A 23,484-nucleotide genomic window follows, 5' to 3' on the forward strand; every position below is an offset into this window, starting at 1 on the left:
CCTGATGAAAACCAGGAGCTAAACTCTACAAAATCAAATAGCATAGACTGATTCTGTGTGGGAAGTCAGAGTAAAGGATCAGCACAATCCTTTCTGACCTTAAACATATTTATTATCCCATGAAACCTAACTACCAGGTGTCTGTGTTGCTACTAATTTTACAGATGGATGTAACCAGATCAGATACGAAACACTGTCATGCTCAGGTCTCCCCTGCTGCTTCCTGTGGTCTTTCCAGCCACCTTTGCTGTGGCTTGGCAGCCCTCTTCCTCTGTGGGAGCAGCACTGGCATGTACAGCTGGTGAGGATCAGGCTTTTTTTCCCCAGAGAAGGATGCTCCTGGGAAGATGCCATTCTAGCTGCTTGTAACATTTTCAGTCTATGTTAAGCATCATCTGTAACATCTCAGCTCAGGTGATTTGAGTCAACCTCTGCAAACTAACTCCATGCAGTAGAGCTGACAATGCTTCCTGTGATGCATGAAGAGATAGCACTTTTTTTTTGTGTCTCCATCTCCTAATTATTCACTTGAGGCAGTCTCTCAACTGTCTGTAGCTAACTGGGGGTTACAGCCTCGGGTCTGGCCTTTCCTCACACTCTCCAACTGCAAGGTAAACATGCCTCCAGGTGGTCCTGGTGGTTTCCCTGAGACCACTGTTCTTCAGGGCAATTTCAGTACAAACCTCTATGAAATATATGCATTTTATTCATCAGCCATATACATATAAGTGAAGAAATTAATTGATGGTATTTCAGTTTGTGTATCTGCACTGTAACTACTACAACTTGTTCATACAGGAGACGCTGATAACTCAATAACAAGCCAAAGCAAAAAAGACACTGAGCAGCATTATTAATTGATAACTCAAATGCCAAATTTTGCGGTACTCTGAAATTGTCAGTGATGGTAAAGCCCAGACAGCTAGATAGTCTCAGGGATTTAGGTAGACATCGATCCAGTGGCTGATGACCTGCCTTTTGGGCTTGCAGTGATGCTGGTAATCAACTCTAAGCAGGAAATTGTCCCACTGATCGACTCAGCAGCTTAAAATGAAACATGAACTGAAATGGTTTGCTGGGAAGCATGTAATCTGAGGAACTTCTTTGCCTTTAAAATAACTGATAGATCCAGGATGTGGTGGTGTGACGTGAAGGTGGCTTATATCTCAATCCGTGAACATGAATTGGTCTTCCTCTTTTCTTTCTATAGGAAGAAGTCTGGTGGGGGTAGGTTATCTTCCAGAAATCTAGAAAACAAGACAAAATATGTTGTCATATATCTTTACTGCTGTTTGCAACATTATTTTCTGCTTAGGATTTCTAGATACTTACTATAACAACGCACATGTAGAGTAAAACCAATTCCTGATCATGGATTTTATCAAAACAGAATTCAGTACTGAAAACATAGCATGCATTTTGAGTTTTAATAACAAATACTGCTTAAAATGATTCTATCTCCATCATTCCCTTTCTAACCAGCATTCAGTAACATTCAATAAGTGCTAATGTAATAAATATTCACTAAACATGAACATAACTTGAGAGTTCTCCTACCTGGCTGCAGTCATCCAGTACTCTTCAGAGGAGAAGCCATCTTCTCATCTTTTCTCCTCTTTTCTTCAGGGGGTTTTCAGCAAAGGTTCAGCCACCACATTTTAGCTTCTCCTAAAGCTGCATGACTGTCTTTGCTATGCATCATATGTGTTCTGATATCCAAAACCACCGGAGACAGATTGAAAGATCTGTTGGTAGGTAGAGAAGACACTCTGGGAAGAATGGGCCTCAGATTCTGTTCTCTGTGGAGCAGTTGCCCTCTGCTACTAGCCTGATAAAAGAGCCTTATATAAAACGTGGTATCATCTGGGAAGTGGAATCATCTCCCAGCACTGGTGAAAATCCCTGGAGATTTATCACTTTCCAGATGAACACCTGGCAATTGATTTTCTTTATCTTGCCTAATTTGCCTTTGATTTCTAAGTCCCTAAGGCACCGAGAGATCAGAAAATAGTTCAGTCTATACAAAAAAGAAATGCACCTTTCTTCTCAGCATCAGTTCCTAAATTGTTCTTTCATGCACTGCTATTGCCATGTGTAATTACTTGCAGGTGTCAGCTGGAACATGATGGGTTTTGTCTTCTCAAGTGCTTTGGCCAGCAGGAACCCAACAAGCTTTGGTTTACCATGATTAAGGGGCTGGCTGGTGGTCTAAATGACCACTGGAAAAGGACATCTTATAAGATAAGAGCTTTCATTGTCAGTCATATGGATTGCTCCAGCTCGGGATGTTCCAAAGCACTGTTGCTGGAACAGCTTGGACCTTGCTCTGAAGCCAGTGAGACATACGTAGACATACAGGACTCTGCAATAATTTGCAATTCAGTGGTTGAATTCCACTATGGGCACCAGGACAAGGTAAGGAAACCAGTGATCTTGATCACAATTAGACCTGATTTATCCAGGTTATTTACTTCTCATGGACTCCATATCCCACCAATTTCAGTTCTTTACATGGGCGCTTGTCACTGTCTTAAAACCCTTCAGCAGTGATTGCTGTCTGCTCTGTTAATTGATGATTTAATTGTTCATTACACCTATTTATGTGTGGCTGTCAGGAAAGGTTTTGTTTCAGCTATGTAAGTATAAGTAAGAACAGTAAAACCGATGGGATTTTGAACTAGGCAGTGGCTTCAGGGAAAAACCTGAAGATTGCCTGCAGAAAGAGAACGAACTGTAGAGATTTTTGTTGTCCAGCAGACTGGCTGCTGGAGGCTTTTCAGGTATCAGAAAACCTTTCTCAGGGAGTTTCTGCAAGGCTTTGACATTTATAGGGTGGCTGTCGGCGTTGCACAACCTCAGGAGCATCATTATCATTGACCTATTGCAGAGCTGCCACTATTTAATGTACCATGTTCTTCAGCAGAGCAATACTTACCAGTGCTTTTCTTAACTCATGTCTTGTCAGTAAGATCTTTCTGCTGTGTCTCTCGTTTCTATTTAGAATATGGAGTATTAGTAAGACAAAGAGGCTCTAAAAATCAGAGAACTGGGAATTATGAGCCATTTTTGTAAATTTTGGCCAGGGTTAATTTCTAAAAGCTAATTCTCTTTATTATTTAGTTGAAAGAATAGATTCTAATGCTGTTTTTATTTTGTTGTTTCATTTTTAACCTCCATTATTTACACATTTCTTTAAATTAGCTGGTTTATTCACAGCATTCTTTAAGGCTTCTCCCCCTAGATTATTTTATCGTGGCGACTGAAGTGATCTCTGTATAGTCAAACACTACTTTATACAGCTCCCATCGGGGCTATTCACATATCCATATGTGCACACAGTTCCCACTAATGCTTGTCAATGGGACTTAACATATGAGCATGGACAGGAGAATAGACCCCTTGCTGGGCACTTGACTTGATGTTGGGTTTTTTTTTTTTTTTTTTTTTTGATGTTGATCCAGATCACTCACAGCAAACATTGCTGTTATTAGAAATCACTACACTTAACAGGACCACCGAATGCAACCTCTCTTTCCTTCTTCTTTCCTATGGGAGCTGCTTGGTGGGGTTTGAAGGCTCAGGGTAAATACTTCATAGACACAAACAGGAATCCAAGGTTATTGCATTAAGTAGCTTTATTCTGTGTGTTCCCTTCTGTTTGCCATGCAGCAGTGTACAGTTACGCCTCTCCTCTGAAGAATGGGCAGAGTTTTTTAAGGCGTGAATTGGGTTCTGTCTGTGGCTCCATCTAGGCAGAATGGTCAAAGTTTTAACATTCAGTACTTATGAAAGCAAATGGAAAGCTAAGGTAACTTTGAGCATTTGCATTTTATTTCTGTATACCTGTTTTTAGCATCTTTAGTGGTTCTTACAACTGCGGACTCCCCACTATGCTGGTATTCATGTGCATATAAGTTAAGTGATGACAGAACACTTTCCGTCATGAAGTTGAAGTCTTCAATATGTTTTGTAAAACTGATGCATCTTGTACCATCTGTAATCCCACTCCACTGCAATTCAGGGACATGCAAATGTTGAATCATTATTATTTGCTAACCATATGAAAATAATTACTGATTTCAGTGTAATTTGTAATGAACATGTGTCCATATTTGAAAGGGGAAATGACCAAGTCAAGATGTGTTCTCTCAATCTCTTTTCTGCTAAGATGTTTTCTGTTGTTAAGCCACACTTTGAGATTTTGGAGGGTTGGTTTTTTTGAAATGTATGATCCTTGGAGATGTTTACTGAGCTATAATTCTGGGTGTACTAGGGACCAATGAACTAAAGTAAAATCAAACACGGGCAGGAAATACTGTGTTTCAATACTCAGCCTTTCAGGAATGAATTTATTTAGTTTAAATCTTCACTTTCTACCTCACTCCATGCTTTCAGGCTTTCTTTAATGGTACTAGAAGCATGAACAAACTGATAACAGAGTACCATGGATCAACAGTGTCTATTTTCCAGAAGATCTGGCCCCGATTCCGCCAGCAGAGTTTGCATATGCTCAGCAAAAATTTTCTAGCATCAGAGCTGCTAAACTCCGTGCAGGTTTTATAGGGAACAGGCACCATTTGGGCAGAGTGCACAAAGCCTGTCTCACCATTCAGGGGGTTCATGAACACCACTCTACAACCTTCTTTCAAACATTTGCTAACTTTTGGGTGCTCAATCTTGCATTCCCAGCAAGAACTTCCCCTCTTCATGCTCAATTAAATGCCATTTACAAAGCAGGTAATGAGTTAAAATAATTGTGCCCCTGTTGCCTAGTAGGAAGTATGTCTCTTAACTGGTACTAGTGGATGGCAGCTATTAGTTACTCCTACATTAAGGTGCATTCATATTGAAATTTTGTACTGATATTACAATGCATTTGATTAAAATGCAGAAGAATTACACATTAAATATCATGTGGCTGGATGGAAGCATAATTTAGCTGAGTCTGCAGATGCAGTCATGCAGGTGTTTCCGTAATTCTGATTCCATTGGTAAAACCGTCGATGTTCAGTGGCCCTCAAATCACATAACCATCTGTGGTTCAGTTCCTTGTGAAAGGAATTCCTTGTGCCTTTTATCAGATACGATCATTGGATTCCTGAGCAAAACTTTTGTGAATCAGGCAACATTTAAATGTCAGGTGTTTTGAGAGGAGGGGAGGTATCACAGACATCAGGTATTTCAGCTTGCATTTGTTAAGCACAGAGCTAGAGTAAAAAGAGAATAACACCCCGGCTCTTTGGGCAATATCCCCTCACTCCAAGGAAGGGTTATGCTTTCTTACATAAGAAGGAATCAAAGTCTGGATTGCATCTGATTTGCAGTTTTTGAAACTAGTCTGTGCTTATGCATCTCCCTACAAAATAGTCAGGTACCTGAAAAACACTGTATGACAGGTTTTATAGGTAGATTCACATTTTCTACTTAGACCTATCATTGATAAATACAATCTTAACAGCTGCAACTATTGCTACTTTTAGTGTTCACAAATAACAAGATGATGCCAACGCAGAGCCAGAGAGCTGAGCCCAACACGCAGACAAGTCCACAACTGATAGCAAAGAAGTTGTATATGTGCATGTCTGCTAGATTGAGAACTTCTTGAAGGAAGAAAGCTGTGATTGGGAGCAAAAGACCATAGAAAATAGGCGAGGAAAGCAGGGACAGAGCTTCCAGGAGCAGCGCTCCCTTACAGCTCTGGTTCAGCAAAGGGGTAGGGCTGTGGCGCGGGGGTTTGCAGTGTAACACAGCTGCTGCCCTTCCTATAGTGTTTTGCAGCCCATAGGTCTTTCTAGGCTGGGAACATCTAGCCCTTCACTACATTTGGAAGCAGGTTGACGTAACTTTTGGAGGATCACAGACTTCACATCATTGGAACACAGTGTGAAGCAATCTAGCTAATGTGCAGTTTTGTCTAGAAAGTCTTTGAGGGTTGAGCACGGTTCAAAAGAAAAAAAGCAAGTCAGAATCACGGACAGTTCCCTCTTTACCTCAAGGGTCACCATGTTTACACATTTTGAAAGAGTTACTGAGCTAATTTGTAAAAGACTTTTATATATTAAGGAAAAATAAAGACCTCACAAGAATTTTAGTCCGTCAGCAACATATGGAAACAAGAAAAATCTGTCCTCAGTTGATGAAATATTTATTTATCATTGAAATCCCAGACATTTGCATCCAATGTAAGGGCAAGACAAATCTTATGCATAACCTCCTAGAGAATTCAGTTAAAAGCAGTTTTGGATACCTGTAAGTAATTATGCTATCACATTCTCTAACGGATTTAATTCAGGCCAAGTAGCAACTACTATATGTCCAAAAGATAATGAATTAGAGCAACGCTTTGGCATATCCCCTTTCTGAAATGTTAGCAGCCTCTCAAGTGACTTGAAAAATGGGCTTCAATAAATGGACAGGAAAATATATGCAATTAAATTCAATCAATAAAGCTGTCCTTGACCAAAGTCCAAACATTAAAAACAACTCCAATTGAATTATGAGAAATCCTTTTCTGATTTTAACTAGATTAGTTTAATCACATGTGCACTGAAGTTGCATGCCATTCCTCAGTAAGTTTATGGAAACAAAAAGCAACGTACTATTCCCCATCTCTTGCTTCAGCCCAGCTCTAGTTGTTCCTTACAGAAGAGCAGTGTTCTAGAAGAACCATTTTCTTATTACCAAGGCCACTCATTCAGGGGAAAATGGCAGAACAGGGTCCCAGGTGACAGCCCTAGTTATCAGCCTTCTCTCCTTCTTTACTTCCACAAAACTCCCATCCCCATAACTACACAGGCTCTTTCATTCCTCTTGTTTAGAAATAGAAATATTTCCAGAATCATAAAAAGCTACTCAAAATGTGAAAACTCTTCTAAATCTTACAGTAACTGGAAGGTTTCAATTACACCCCTCCCCCTTGAGCTTTTTTCTACTGTACTGAGGATAAATACGCAAACAAAATCAGAGGCACTCCAAATTATGGTAAGAATACACATAGGTACAAGCCACAGATGTAAGCAAACCTGGAAACAGAAATCCTTCAGAAGTAAAAAAAAAAAAAAAATTAAAAAGTCAGAGGCTTCTAGAGATAAGTTTTTTTGCAACAATCAAATATTGCAAGAGCCCTTACAAACAACAGAGTATGTATATATTCAAATCCTCACTAAGACATCCAGCTTGCTATGTGCCAACTAGAGGAAATTTAGGGATTTAAAACTCTGTGCTGAAGTACCTACCCTAGCTCCCCATTGCCTCAAAGAGAGCAGGAGTTCACCTCTTCTCTTCCCCAGCGATGTAGGAACAGCTGACAAATAACTTCACATAAGCCAAACAGCCATCAGCTGGGAGTCCCTATATAAGTCCTCTTGCCTGCAGGAGATCTGAACCAGCAACACCTGTGAGATAACATTGCTTGGCTGGTTCTCCGAGCTGTCCTGTACAATGAAAGCATTCTCTTAAATTCAGAGGGAAAATATTAGGTTATTTTACATCTGACCTTTCAGCCATGAAGCACTTAAGATGGATCTGGGGAAATAATTCATAAGTAGCAAAGTGTTTGTTGAATTTTTACTCTTTGGGGACTTGTGGGTTTTCTGCAATTCTTTCCAAAATCAAGGCTGAGTTATGACAGAATGATTTGCCTTAGATAAGGGACAGTGGATCAGAAACAAAGTTATTTCCTGCCCTATAACAAGAGAAGTAAAGCACCACAACCCACTTTTATTCCCACAAGCAAGTGGGAGTAAAAGTATTGGTGGCAAATGGCGGCAAGGGCCAAGACTTGCCTCGGTTTTCTTTCTCATCAGCCTGCATGAGCTGGATGGAGAACAGCCATCCATGTCAGTGGCTGTGCCCACCCCTGATCTGTGATCTCTAAAGCTCTCACAAGGATGCAACTTTCTGACTCATCTACAAAAGTAACTCTCTCATGCTGAATTCAACCCCCCCCCCCCAAAGCGTGGCCAGCTGCAGGACGTGGAAATCTTCATACGGCTGTAGCAATTGCACTGAATTTCACAGCTGATTGTTTGCTGGCCCTGCAGGATGGCTCTGGAGACCTTCCCATGAACGTATCCCCACAAAAGCTCTATCCAGATCTTTAGTGGGATACAGAGCCAAGTGTGACAAAACTTAACCGTAGAATAATATGAAATATTACAATAAGAATATTATTACAAATAAATGGTCGGCACTGCAGTTACAAGATTGGGAAAACTTACTCTGATTAAGTCTCCTACTGACTTCATTTTGACCACATTGGCTGATACTTCAATAACGTGTCAGGCGATCAAGCTGAGTGGGAAGACACCTGAAAAAGGCAAATACCTTCCTGCTGACAGCAGAACCTCTGCCTTGGACAATCTTTAGCTGTTTGCACACATACTGTGAAGCCCAAGAAGCTTGCATTCCCTTAGCAACCAAAGTTGGCACCTGTGATATTTGTTTTCAGCGACTGACACCAAGAGTTTGAACTTACATCTGTTTTACTGAATTATGGTAAAACAGTATTAGTAACTGCAAAAAGCAGCTCTAATTTGGACAATGCCATCCAGATCATTTGCAGCTTGTACTGCCTGTAATTTCATTTCACATCCCACCCAGAAAATACAGGAAACTGCATAGCAGAAGAACATGACAAGTCTTAACGCAGGCTGGGTCTCGACAGCTTGACCTACTCCCAGATATAAAACTTGCTTATGTAGAAGTTTTCCTAATGTCTTTTATAGTTCATTTGTGAAGGATTGTCCACCTGGTGCCTTATCACAAACTGTGGAATGAGTCCAGGAGATGGCAACAACATGAACTGCTGTGGGGGATAACAAGGACTCTGTTATGACTGGGAACGTTTGCAGTACTATAAATAACTCTATCAATATTGTGATAATGGCACTTTAAAGAGGTCTATTTTACAAGTGTTGAATGTAAGAGAGACCACAGCTGTGCTCATTAATTCTGAAGTATGCTCCTCTCTACGTACAATTTGCAGGTGTAACAATAGGAGTGTTGACTCAGTGCAGGTCTAGCTAGTGTTTGGATTAAAAAAAAGGTCACAGTAGCATGATTAGTTCTTAACGAGTCTTTATTGTGTTTGGCAGAGGGAAAGCAAATGATGATAGTTTAATTGAAAACAATAAAAGTAAAATGGAACTTTGTTACAGAATTTAGCTATACGTAAATAGCTTCTCCCCCCCAAAGAGCAAGTACCGTAATTGACAGCAGTAGATCTTTTGATAATTAATTGCAGTAAATTATCACTTGGCACAAAGAAGGCATAATTCTAATTAATTTGCAACCTTTCCAGCATAACACTGAATTGAAAATGGCACTGCTGTAATTTTTTTTCAAGCTAATATAGAACTGGAGTACAAACAACATTGTGATGCTTTCTTGTGTTTTCCTTGTTTGGAGTTGAACCGGGGTGATTCGGTCCTTTCCACACAATTGCTGTACCACACAGAGATGACCCAAATGGGCAGGAGTTTCCTGCACAGTCAGAATTAATCTCCCACAGCATGGGATAATATAATTAGGTACAGAGATCCAGGCAGAGAACTGCTTCAGCTGGGGCTCGTCTGGGACATCAGAGCCCTAACTTGAGGACAGTCAGGGCTGTAAAGTGTCCCTTTCATTCTCCTTTAAATCTAGATTTGATTTGAAAAGAAGGTATGTGGTAATGTGGACAGGCCAGACTATTTAGGCAGAGCTAAGAACTACAATATCTGTCAAGTTCATCAGCCTCCATCTTGTTAACAACTTACAAATGAATTTTCTTTACCTCTGGGAATGCAGATCCCCCTTGGCAACTGCAGGACAGAGCTACATGGCAAGTCCTCCTGAGGAGGTGTGGTGGAGGGAGATCTACTGCCGGCTAACAGCACAGGCGGCTTTTAACTCTTGAGGGCTGCCTGGATGCAGTGGCCAGCAAAGACATTTTAAGCAGGATGTTTTGTGAGTGCTTACGGATGAGGCGCTGTTCCTCTCTTATCATAACTAAACTTCACGGCACGGCAAAGCTCCCCATCTAATGCTTTGTTCATGGAATTAAGATCTGGGCCTCAATCTGTGACTTTGCACACAGCCCACGACTCTTCTATGCCCCAAAACTTCTCTGTGTCCCTGGGAGATAATATTTACCTCCTGTACATCAGTGTTGTGAGAATAAATTAACTTTGGGAGAGTATGTTGAGCTCCTTGGAAAACAGTTACTAAATAAGTGCAAGTATTATCATACATTAAATCAGATCAGCTATTAAAAACGAGAACAAGTCCTCAGATCTGTAACCCTCGCTACATCAGTTTCTCCCTCCTTTGCTGATTACTGTTAGCCTTGATAATAATGAACTCAAAGACGATATTAGCAGCCTAACCTATACTATGATTTAATCTTGATTGCCACAGATCAAGGTTTGATTTAATTGCTCTAGAATTAATTAGGAAGAGAAACAAGTTATAAAAAAGAATTTTCACTCTAAATAAAGAAACTGTTTACATTCAATTGGAGTTCATGTTAGAACAAATCATTAAGCTATAAAAGATTACATCTGGGCTAGAATTAAAGTCAAGCCGATTCATTAACCCAAATGGTAGCCCAGAGATTACCAACATGGTATTTCTGCTTTGGTGATCAAAGGATCAAGGGATACATGACCAGATGACCCTAATTGAAGCAATCTCCACTGAATTTTGTAAATGAACTTGAAAGTACTAAGAAGATAGTCTCTAACTTCTGTCAACGTGGAGAATAAATTTGTACTGGTAGCCTTACTTTATACAGGAAAAGGAAAGAAAAGATAATGGCAATCCTTTATGCAGTACATAAAGCAAGAACATTTTTCTTGAGTTATGGAGGAACCTTATCCAAATTGTTTATAGTTGTCTGTTATAGCTTTTGAAACACAGGGAATTTACAGTCAAAAACTTCATCGCTATTGCCCTGTCAGTGACCTCATCACACCTGACCTATAGGGAGTATCTTCTGTTGGGTTAACCCATAAATCAGGCTGCATGCAAGGCCTTTCTCTCAAAAGTTGAATTAGGTATGATAGTTTTATTGTGTGAGCTACTGTTCACTGGGGACCGAGTAGGAACTGCTGACCGTATTTCAGTCGAGAGTGCAGGATGAACTTGAGCCTTGGTCCCAATGGTGAAAGGCCAAGTCTGTACCTCGCTGAACCTCTAAACCTACAGACCTTTTGACTCTGCATCGGGGAGAGCTGCCGATGCTTTGTCAAGGTAATAGTTGGAAGTATAAACTCAGTTTGTGTTTCAAGTTTTAAATAAGAAAAATACACTTACGTGCTGGAAAGTAATAGGGTATGACTTCTTTTGAAAGCCTGGTATAGACATTAGTGAAATTCTACATATCCCTCTGTGGAAAATCAAGAGTCACTGAGCATAACAACTTCCTGAAGACAGAGACTATAATTCTTGTTATGAAAGGGGAGGAATTGGATGTGATAACTAGTGATGGACAAACTTCAAAAGGTTCAGGGCTTGTGCTTGGTTTGGATAACTGTCCAGGAGCTTTGATGCATATCCAAAGCTTATCTGGACCTCCTGGGCCTGTAAATATTGGGATGGAAATCTTGCAAGAACAGGCTCTCTCAAGAGGTTTTTCTTTTTTGGTATTTTGGGCAAGTATTCTCTTGTCATGCTGGAGATACAACAAAAATAGTAATGACAAGAAATAAGACCTGTTCTTAAAGAGTACTTTGTCAAGTCTCAATCAAGAATAAACAAAAAAGCTTCTCTTCAAATGCTTTCCGCATCTCCAGACCTTCTTGGGGTTAAGAGGGGCAAACTTTTAAAGCAAATGGGGAGAAATATGTCCCAGTTCCTTCTGAAGCTTAACTGTGCTACAGTCATTTTGAGTTGGGCACTTTTTTCATTTTACCTATTTTGACACTATTTCTTCTATGTATAACATAGATAAAAGTGCTGCGCAGATTTTGGATAAACAAGATGTAGATCGAGGTAGCAAGAATACTGGCATCTTCTGAAATGTGGTTTGTGTATATGGCAAATAAAGTAAACTCCAACTTCCAAAGGCTAGACTTCCCATGAAACCTCACGTGTTTGAGAAAGTTTTTGTACGTGTGTGTACTAAAATGTAAATTTTCCCTAGTTCTCTATAGACACAAAGTAGATTATAGCTGCTGAAACTGTTTCGCTTGGTTTTGTAGTGGAGATTATTTGGTTTGTTCACCATAAATGCAGTTATACAGAATAAAATTTCCTTGGATGATGAGGAGTGGGCTCCTGGAGCTGGTAGAGGGGTATGGCCTCTCTCTCAGGCTGGAGCGACAGAAAGGGGGGGCACTTCTGAAAGCTGTTTTCATGACTGGCTAGAGATGAATTAGTAGATTCAGTTAGGTTTGTATTTGGAACTACTGAAGCCAGGGCTGAGCTTCCTATATATTTGTTTTACTATTGGCAAACAGTTAAAGTACATGCCATGCCTGAAACACCAGCTTAGGCAGTAGAGAGTTTCCTGTGACCGAGTAACTTTGGAGGAGACGTAAACCTGTTGTCTCACCATGCCACGCTCAGGCATGGTGCCAGGGTGTGGGGCAGCATCTGCCCCTCCTCAGCTCTTGGTGTTTTTCTGACCTGCAGAGAAAGTTCAGTAAAACAGATCTGTGGATTAAAAGCCCACCACTGTTTCAGGTACAGGTGTTATTTCCAGGTCTTGTGGATTGTAGGGGAAGAGGTGTCCTCTACCCTGCCTCTCAGAGGAATTGTAAAACCGGTAACACTTTGAACTTGGTAGCACAGGCTGGTGGGAGAGGTAGAAGAGAAGGTACCCCACCATGGGGACTGAGGGAGAGGAATTTGGTTCCTCCAAGTAAGACTTGCAGGGGCCCCAGATGAAGTGCTGCCACTCCTTTTTCCTAAAGACCAATATGAAATAATGATGGGGAGAGGTGAAGGCTGGAGGGCTTAAAAGTCCTGGTTAACCTGTGTGCCAGCTCATTTAGGTCCTGGAACCTAAGTGTCAAGAGCAACCACTGGCCCAGCCCCCATAGGTGAGTCACAGCAGCACATGGCAACTGGTGTGGTAGCAAGACCTGGGGAGGGACTTCCTTTGAAGATCAGACTGGTCAGGGTCAAACTGACTTTTTATCACAACATAATAAAAAAACCTAGTGTGACTTTTTATGGGTTGAGGTTTAAAGAGCTCTGATGAGGACCCCAGCAGATGGGGTTCACTGCTGAGCAGGAGCTGGGAGCTGATCTACAACAACATGAGGATTTGTGATTCCTCAGTGCTGAGAAAGAGGCCAAAGCCCTTTGGAGCCCACAGCTGACATCTCCTAACCTGTACCCAGGTTACCCAACTCCTACCCCAACATTATCCCTAAATGGACATGGTATTGCTTAACTGTGGGTTGGTTATTTTAAATGTTAAGAAGTTGTAGTCTGCTATTTCCATCCACCTCACATGCTGAAGTCATTGCTGCCTGTGTGTCTGAGCCAGCGGACCTGGCTGTGTTCCTCTCCCGTGGCAGCCAATGGCCTAATCCAGCTCCAAGTCAATGGGAGTGTCTCTGTTGACTTCAGTGGAGGCTGGCTGGGGTTTTGAGGAGCTGGCTGAGCACATGGAGAGCAGCACGCTGGGCTCTCCCAATGAGCATTGCAACCCTTGCGTGCCGAGGAAGATGCTGGAAGCCCAGTAAGCACAGTTTGGCCCCGTCGTAGTAGCAACACCTCAACTGACTTCTAAATGAATAGCATTAAACATTGTTGCGTTACCAGGGGATGTCAAGTAAATGAGCACATACAAACCCAGCCAATGCACACAGAAAAGATTACCATCCGTATTCAGGAAGCAACAAATCAGGTCTCATGCCACTGTCAGGACCATTTAAATTGTCATTGGCCATGTCACCCTTTCTTTTTTTAGCTGCTCGGTAAGCCACATTTTGGCATCTTTGTACTCAGATATATATTTTATCTTCAGTAGTGCATATGAAATCTAATGTATTAATAACTTGGTGAATAAATTTGCATCCAAGACTCCATTATTTTTATCTTGTTTTTCTCTTTAACCAAGTCACAAAAAGTATACAGTTTAATCTCCAAATACTCCAGAACAGTACAGCAGAATTAGGCGAATTAATTACATATTGGCATAACAACACTAAGAATAGAGATCTCTACAGAGCTTTGCAAAAGGAGACTTTTCTACAGATGGAAAAACTTAGATACAGAGTTAAAGTTAGTCCTCTAAAAAAACATGAGAGGAAAACAAGTAGTTCAAGTGTCTGCTCATGCACTCAGTCTTGTTTCCTTGTTCGTTTTTTCCACTGTTGGCCTTTGGCTGCCCCAAAGTTGCCGGAGCATTGATTAGACACTGCAGAAAAGGAAACTGGTGGAGAGGCTAGAGGATAAACCTGGAAGGGTTTCAGACATTCAAGGGATAAGGCTGACTGAGGTGCTTAAATGTTGGATATAACTAATATGCAACAGAGGCCTTCAATGAGATCAAGGTAGCAGCTCATCACTGGGAAGGCTTCAGTTTTCTGCCATCCAAGAGCAGGCACAGAACAGAAGACCAGCCATGTCCTCGCAAAGCCTCAAGCCCAGAGGCAGATTAATGAAGAAGGAAGAAGACTTACAGAGCCAAACTGACGCACGGTATCTTTTAATGGAGAGATTTTAGATCTGCATGAGTGGGCCTATTCCTTACCTCATTTTCCCCCGAGGCAGCCCCCCTTTCCATGCACTGCCTTGGGACCCGAGGTCCTGAGGGAGCAACGACAGCAAGTGGGGTGAGCTGCTCACTGCCATTCTGTGCTAAACTATACTCATTTTAAGTACTAAATGGGCAATCTGAATGAAGTTTATGTCTGCTTAGTGTTTCTGACCTATTGAAGATGCCGGAGTTCCCTTTGCAGAAGGGTAGGTAAGGTACCCACCAACTAATGAAGAGTGTCCCGTGAGAGCTGCTGTAATTTTTAAAAAATAATCCTATTGGTAAATATATAGACAGCAGAAGCAGTGGGAGGACAAAACCATCTGATCTGTACATGGAAGAGGTCTGTAGAGATGCTCTCTGTGTGGAGGAGGATGGGTCAGTCCCAGTGCCTCTTCAGTTTTCAGCCTCTCGGAGAGCTGTGGTGGGGTTCTGTGAGGTGGGAGTCCCACCACCATGTTTCACACCAGCCACTGACAGCTGCAAAATGTTGGCTGTGTCTTTCAATGCAAGCCAGCGTACAGCTGGGCAGTATTCCTTACATCTTTCTCAAAAAAATCCAAAGTATCTTGGGAGGGGAATCTGTGTGTGCAGCTATGCAGGCGGAGAGGCAGGGCCTGCTCTGCCTGTCTGTCCTCGGAGCAGCCGCCTCGCCCAGAGCCAGCTCTCCCTGCACAGCCACCCTGTCCCAGCAGGGCTGGGGCTGCTCTGTAGTTTACAGGCTTGGTGGCAATGTGACTATTTCTACTCCTGGCAAAGCGTGAAGCTGGACAAAGAAACTTTCCTTTTGCCTCAGGAAAGTCAACTTATGGCTGATCTTAACCAGAGTGTCTGGTGACTTCTTTATTTTTCAAGGCATGGCGTTTGCAGCCATGATAACTGATGAACCCCCTTCCTAGAGAGTCAAGACCTGAAGGCAGGTGTAAGTTGGGAGTGTTAGAATGAAGAAAGTCCAGACCCTGACTTTTGCAGCTGCATGCCCTAGGATTTTATACAATGTTAGTAACACAGTTTGGGGGAAATTTGTGGCTGAGGGAAACAGCAGGCTTTTCTGTATCCGAAGTGAAATGTGTACCAAATATCCAGTCACTACAACTAATTCTAGGAAGCAGGATTACTGGTTTTCCAAAGTATGAGCTGTATTTTCTCAAATATTAAGCATTTATTTTCAATCAGCTTTTTGAAACACCAGTAAATCATTTATGATGATTTTGCTACCTGGCCTCCAATGCTACTAGGGGAAGATGTGTATACAGAGACCTAGAGGGCAGATGGCAGGAAAAAGGAATATGAGCTACCTGGGAACTCTGCAAAGAAGGTCCTTTTAAAATTGAAGCAAAATAATTTTTAAAGGCATTTTAATCAGAATTTTTTAAAATGATCATGAGGAACTTGAAAAATTAAGCTATGTATTTTAGTACCTGCAGGAGCTTTTAGACCCCACATGTAAAAGACTTGGCCTTCATTATGGATATCTGATTAGCCAATATATTTAATCTCTCATCAAAAGGTCATTCAACTGAATTCCGAAACACACATACTTTTTTTTTTTTTTTTTTTTTTTTAGATACACACATGGAGTATTACCATAACTGTTACTCTGCTCTTCTGAATAGCATCAATTGTAATGCTCTAACAATCTGCAGGGGTTGAAGTTTTGCAGCTGGCTGCCTGGTTTGAGCTACTTGGAGCTGCAGGTCTGCAGCAGAGCCAAGTCCAGCTCTGCTGTTTGTGGAGGAAAATCTCCCTGAGGGCCAACCAGCATGGGGACTGCTCCACCAGGGATGGTGCAGCTCAGTGTCAAAGACAGTAATGGATGCCTGTAGACAAAATATAGGTGTCAAAAGAATAATTAAAATAAAAAGCACCTGTTCTAAACTGATAGCTTCAGTTGGAGAAGGTGAGATAATGCCAGAGGATTGCGTTATACCTCAAGGGAGCGATCCTGTGATGGGCAAGAGGAATTGCTTCCTGAAGTGCCCCTCTCTTCCTTGACTACCAAGGCAGGCTAATAGCTTTCTCAGAGTACACATCTAGTTCTTAGGCAGTAAAAGGTAACTGAGGTGAATCCACTCTTCATGCCCAGATGTGAGCATGCTGGTTTTGGTAGCTATGGTATGTATGTTTGATGTCAAGGTAGAGCACTAACCAGTGATTAAAAGGATCACAGCTCCTAGGATCTGGGTGCTGCCTCTCTCACACCCTTGTCCTGTGACCCTTGCAAAAATCACCCTGGGCAGGATTTTTAAAGATGTTTAGGTATGAAGTTCTATTGGTTTCAAGTGATTTGTCCAGCTTGTACTCAATCAGTTGAGCATCTAAACGCTGCTGGGATTCTTGCTCTTAAATCTCTGTCTCTGTTTCCTTGTTTGCAAAACAGGGATAACACCTACCTGCCAGACAGGATTACTGTCCGCAGCACTTTGGGATCTTTGGGTGGCTGTTGCTGCCAGTGAAAAGTGCAAACTTATCATGAATTTCAGATTGTCTTGCACGTCATGTACTGCAGGCAGCATAGCCCCCGGGCCCCGTGGCACTGAGCACCACCACAACCAGCCCCAGATTTCTGTGACAAAATTCATAGCACAAACTGATCTGTGAGATCAGCTGCTCCCTTCCTCCTGGCTTCGTATTGACTTCTGGTGCTGCCACTCAGAGACCTTAATAAGGAGGCAGCATCAAGGTAGAGAATACTTATTTTGGTCTCTACTGCACTAGCACTGAAACATTTGCTATATTCCTTAAAGTGCAGCTTCTGAAGAGGAAAATAGCTTGTTTTCCTTGGATTGCTGGAGTGAGGCTTGGAGCACTGCAACAGGAGCAGGCACGCAGATGCAAGTGGGAGCGTTTTCGTGCTGCTCGAGCCTCCCAGTCAGTTGCCGGTCTCTCCCAGTAGATGATGCTAAAGCGCGATTGTTTTGAGCAGTTTTAAGGAACTGGAAGATTTTATCGGGGGGAAATCCGAGGTGGTAGGAAGGCTTCTGGGTGCGGGAGGAACATACAGCAAATATCCTGCAAAACCTGGAGACCAACTTGGTCCTGTCTTGTGTTTATTAACAGCTTGAAAAGTAACAGGATTAGAGTTTATGCAGGTTTTCAGGATTTTTAAGCAGACCATTACATGCCTATATTTACATGTGTGTTTCTGCAGTTTTTACAGCTAAAGCACAATGCCAGCATCACACTGGTCTTATGTGATTTCTTAACTCTATTGCCAGCAGAGAGGTCCTTACCTCTGTTCACATACCATGTTACTAACTTCTGTTCAGCCCAGTCAGACCCATTCAGGGTAAATAATTTGGAATGGAATATTCAGCAAACGTTGTAGGTTTCTGGTTGCTTTTGAAACGTTCAGTGACATTTATTACTAGAAACAAAGCAGCATTTTGCCTGTAGATGCTGCCAAAGTTCAGATATGTTTAAGATCCGGCCACTCTCTGGAGCCAGGAGAGGAAGTGGTTCTGGAGTGGGAAGTGTAGGCTCAGATATACATTTCCCTGGAATTTAGGAAAATTAGAGGGAGTTTGGCCTTGTCTTTACTTCGATTAGAGCTTTTCTGAGGACTTCTAGGGCAGCCAGTATAATTCACTCTGAAATGAAGTTTTAAAGTTCAAAGATTCATCTGGAAGTTATTAATAAAAACAATAAAAATATGAACTTAAACCCAGTACTTTTTAGTGAGGAAAAATTGCCTACATTTTTTCAGTTGGATACTTTTTGTACTTCTATAGCTGAAAAGTCTTTTTTTTTTTTTTTTTCCCTTTTAAGCAAAGAGACAAGTTATTAGTCTCTTTATGAGAATTCTGGGGTCTGCTGTAAAGACACCCTTTGGTTCTCAGCATCTAAGCCATTCGCCCTGGAATGTTGTGCATTAGGAAACATGCACAAGGTCCCTGTCCTCACAGACAATTTAGAACAAAGCATATTTTGGGAAAAGGATGTACAGAAAGACAAAACGATTTCTCTGGATCCCATGATTGGTATGTGGAGGGATTCAGAGCCTTGATTCCTCATCAAGTGCTTGGTCTGCTGGACCATTATTGCTTCTACGTTAATACAGTCATCAATTATACACTAGGACTGTATGATATAACACACACACCCCCCCACCCCGCCCCCAAAATTCCTGTACACAAACATTAATACATGTCAGAGCTCCAGTGCTGATGTTGCCTTGTCCCTGACTGGTACGCTTCCTTGGGTCAGAAGTATAGCCTGGGATAGTCAAGAATGCATCAAGATATATGGACAGGTTTGTTTTTTTCAAAGCCCTTGGACTAGAATCAAATTGCCTGAAGGAAACTTTAAAGAGCCTTTTAGTCTCTTTTAAGAAAAGAGATTCTGCAAATATTACTGTGTTTGCAGTTTTCTTGCCACTGACTGTATTTGGTTTTCTTGAATTCTCTTGAGATACTGTCTATTCAGTGCACACTGCAAGCAACCACCCAGAGGCTGTTTAATAAGTGGAGATGTTTTGTATCCTGTGCTGTCTGGAGATCATGCTCATCAAACTGGGCTTTCTTCTTCACCCACCTTGGTAAAAGGTTATCAATGGGCATGGGACAGATGGAAGTTTTACAAAAGGTAATGAATAGGATGAACTCAGTTCTGTGTGGGCTTTTATGGTGATAGATGAGGTGGAGACCAAGCGAGGTGGGTGTGGAGCAGGAAAGTTTACTGACAGCAAACTGTAGGAGAGCTGGAAAAGAGCCTGATGGGCTCTTGGATCAAATTCTGAACTAAATGAAATCCCCTCTTGGGATTTCGTCACTAGGCAGACAACAACAAGGTATGCATGGACAGAATGGATGGTGAGATTTGTAGAGAAACTTCAGGAGAAAGATCAATAATTATATTAAGTGGAGATGAATGGGAAGTACAGCATGAGAAATCTGACACTATTGTGCTCTTTCCACCCTAAGTCAGGCAAAATATGAAATTCAGTATGTAAGAGCAAAATGGGATTTTTCTCAGTTGTCAGTGACCCCCAGTATCTTTTACAAGTGGAGTTATTTAAAAAAGGATGGCAAGAACTAACTTCACTTTGGGCTTTTTCACTATTTGAGAGTACTTGTAAAAGAAGGATAAATGTGGCTGATATACATTTTAAAGCAGCTAAAAGCAATTGCAGAATGAATTACTTCAGAGTTTCACGATGTTATTAGAGTAAGTGTAAGGTGCTACTCTTTTAAAAATGGCCAAAGAAAATAAAAGGGGGAATCTCCAAGCAATGGTATTATGACCTCACCAAATGCCTTTTGTCTAATTTAGACTGCATTAGCAATTGTGTTCTTCACAAAATCCTGGGTAGAAGAGGGGAAGGATTTATAGATAGCATTATGTCCTAAAGGGATTCATACAATGAAATTATAAAATGCATTTAAGATATGTAATTAGCACTTTTCATCCATAAATTTCCAAAGTGATATTTTTAAAAGGAGGACATTACCTAACTCCATGTGAACTAAATAACTTTAAATCAAATGAGATGACTTATGTGTTTGAAAGATGTTTATATTTGAAATAAGAACATCATTTAACATCTCTTCGCCTTTCTCTCACGCTGATTTATCTCCCAGATTTCTGGAGGTCACTCTTATTGGTAAAGTCAGCATTTGTTGTGTTTTGCAATGCAAAAATTCTTTTCATTCCCTAACACTAGAACAATATTTCATTGAATTGCTCTGGTTTATTAGACTAGTTGCACAGATGTCCTCTCTTCCTGAGCCAGATGTACAGAGTGCTGCTTCCAGCTTAGCCCAAACTGGAACATGTTGACAGAATAACGTAACTGAGACCAGACATATTGCATTTTACACTAAAGGTCATGCAAAAAGCACAGGCTGCATATAGCATGGGCTGTTTTACATAAACACACATTTGGTTCAGCTTTGGTATAGGGATTACTGAAAGAATGCTTGGGGAGGACAAGCTATAAAGCAGTTGGAAAGATCTGACAGTTGTTGAATGAATTACCCCCAAACTGGTACATCTCTCTAAGAACAAGTGTGAAGGGCTCTCTGCAAAAGGAGGCAAGAGAAAACTCTCGGGGAAACGTTTCTGCTCGAGATTCCTCCAGAGAGACAGAAGCTACTTTGCAAGTTTAATGGGAGATTTCCCGAGGACTTTTGCAGTACAGTGGGTTTGATTCAGCAGTGTCCTTACCTTGCTAATACCTTTCACCAACATATGAGGAGTAATTAGATGAGAAGAACAAATCAAATTGCCTAACAAGGAATGAATGCAAGGCCAGAATGTTTCCAGTGACTGCAGTATCTATTTGGGGAAGAGCTTGGGAGAAGCATGTATGGATCCAGATGTTACAGATGAGGAAGAATTATCCTGCAGAGCAGCTACAACTTCAAATGCTAAAATTCCACACTCACATGAGCTGAAGAAGCAGACAAGGACCTGGAGCCAGATTAATTTTAGGATGAGGGTGCAAACCCAGATCAGGGCCAAAATTCCCAATGTTTCTTTGTTAACCAGGTTGGTCTTTTGTGGCAGAAATCTTGCATAGCACATGCTATGCTGACCTCAATCCTGGTGACAGAGGAGGGGCAACCAAACCTTTCTGAATTTTGGAATTCATCTGTGACTTGCAGCAGGCTTTTTCTTTTTTTTTGCAAGAAACTTAACCCCTCTCAGTTTTCTGATCTGAAAAACTGGTATAAGCACTAACCTCCTAAGGATACTGTTCAGTTTAATTAATCAGTGTTCATAAAGTCTTTGAATTAGAAGACAGTACAGACTGTAAGTGCCAAGTATTACTGGTACTATGAACAAATGAACAACAGCAAATGAATATAAGCACACTGCAAAAGAGGAATGTTATTAAGGAAAGAGGTCCCATTTCAAGCTGCCAAATACAAAGGAGTGAGTCATTTATTTTCAGTATGAAAAACATTTCAATGTTGTTCTTTAAGAGATTCTGCTTATGATCATTACTCCTTAGCTAACTGCTATAAATATTTCGAAGTGGTGACATGGTCTTCTAGTCCCACCTTGAAATGCAGAAAATGAGGAGTGGAAAATAGCAAAATAAAAATAGTTGAAAAAAGCATGTCTGATTTGCCATGTGCTAAATACAGTCTTTGTCTTATGCATAGTTTTGCCTTTTTTTCCTGAAGACACCTCTGTGTGTGTGGGACTGTACTGTCCCATGCTTTGTCATTACAGTCTGACCAAGATTTATGAGTTGATAACTGCCTGAGTGCTGGATCACAAAGCATCAGTTTTGTTCTCCCCTGACCTTAGCTGTGATCTCTGGGACTGCAGGGAGAGCGAAATGTGTGATTTCAGTACAGTCAGGCAGGGTAACGCAATCTGCTGGCACTGCTAAAGCACAGTTTCATGTTTCTGTGACAGAGAGTACGTTAAATTGGCCTGCAGAGGAGTTGCAAAGGGTACAAGAGGGGGTAGGAATTTCTGTTTCAAACATTTTCAAGCAATGCACTGGCTCCCTTGGATATGCTCAGTGTACACCCAGTGACAAATGAGCAGTTTTTGAGTTAATTGTCAGTTAGTTTAACACATAATATTCTGACCATTTTTTGCAGTAGTTGTGATTTGAAACAAAATTGTAGAAATTTATGGTACCTGAGGTTTTGGAGCAAAATAGGTGTGTGGATACATATACTGCTTGTTTTATTCCTTATAATGACTAGTGCATTTGCTGTCAATATTCTGTATAACAAGCTGCCAAGAACAGGCTGGTCTCTCCCCTCCATGCTCTCGCCTGACCACCAGACCTCCCTACCCTCCTGCACCGCAAGGTCTTTTCTCACACGCTGCCCCACCTGAACAGCAGCTCCCTGCAGGTCCCTGCAGTAGAAAATCTTTTAATATACACTCACACATGGCAAGAGTTATTACCCAAACAGAGCCTCCGTCTCAGGTAGTGTTTCCAGAAAGTGGTAAAAATGATGGGAACTGTATGAAGATGAACCCAAGTGCTCCTGCATGTCCAGTCCATTGCACAGCACGAAGATTTTCAAAGTGCTCAGCACCTTCAGATGTGGATTTTCTGAGAAGTTTGCCCATATGAAGTCTCATTGGACAAAGAACCTAAAATCCAGTGCAACACTGTGCCCTGAGGCACAGCAGGACTGTGTTACTTCAGATTTTCACTAACATAATGTTACTGACATATTTTAACTCTCTGAAGAAGAATCTTCTTCCAAAGAAGGCAACAGAGACACTTGTTTAAAACTGGAGTAACACAGTGGCAAATTGGACTCAGATCTTCAATTGCAGTTGTCTCTGTTTCCTCCTCTCATGGAGGCAATGACAAATGGCAGCCAAACCCTCTGGACGATGCTGCATGAATTGGCTGAGACAGGATCGTTAGGAGAACATGAGTTTGCTGAGCTCTTTAAGTGACAGGGCTGTGGAACTCATGTGGCACACTCACCCAGCAGGCAACACTTTGATTGGAAAGAGAATCTGTCCTGCTCTTAGAAAGACCAAGACTGTGATCTTTCCTTTGGAAGAGAGGTGACTGCATATGGCAGGGAAACAGAGGAGGCAGAAAATACAATTTCAGGGCTTGCTTTCTGATTTAGTCTGTTATTTACTCCATATACGAGTTTACCTATCAGTAAAATTGGTAAAATACCCATTTAGAGCACTGACAGTTCATTTGAATTTAGCTATGTATATCCACTGCTGGAAAGTCAAAGTATTGTTGCAAAAGTCAGTGAACTTTTGATGGGATATGTGGCCTTTTACCTTTCTGATTCCAGAGGAAAGTTGGTGCAGGTTATTGGTGATTAATTTTTCCCAGCTTA

General features: G+C 41.4%; 1 long non-coding RNA gene across 1 annotated transcript in view; it reads right to left on the minus strand.

Annotated features, from left to right (window-relative positions):
* Nucleotides 1–772: 772 nt before the first annotated feature.
* Nucleotides 773–23,484, minus strand: part of LOC141946320 (uncharacterized) — an 84,846-nt gene continuing 62,134 nt past the window's right edge. Inside the window, exons 2-3 of the long non-coding RNA XR_012629812.1 lie at nt 1,558–1,745; nt 773–1,247 (exon numbers count right to left, since the gene is read on the minus strand). This is a non-coding gene — a long non-coding RNA (uncharacterized LOC141946320). The remainder of the gene's footprint in view (nt 1,248–1,557; nt 1,746–23,484) is intronic.

Source organism: Strix uralensis, chromosome 8, assembly GCF_047716275.1.
Source record: "Strix uralensis isolate ZFMK-TIS-50842 chromosome 8, bStrUra1, whole genome shotgun sequence".
NCBI lineage: Eukaryota > Metazoa > Chordata > Aves > Strigiformes > Strigidae > Strix > Strix uralensis.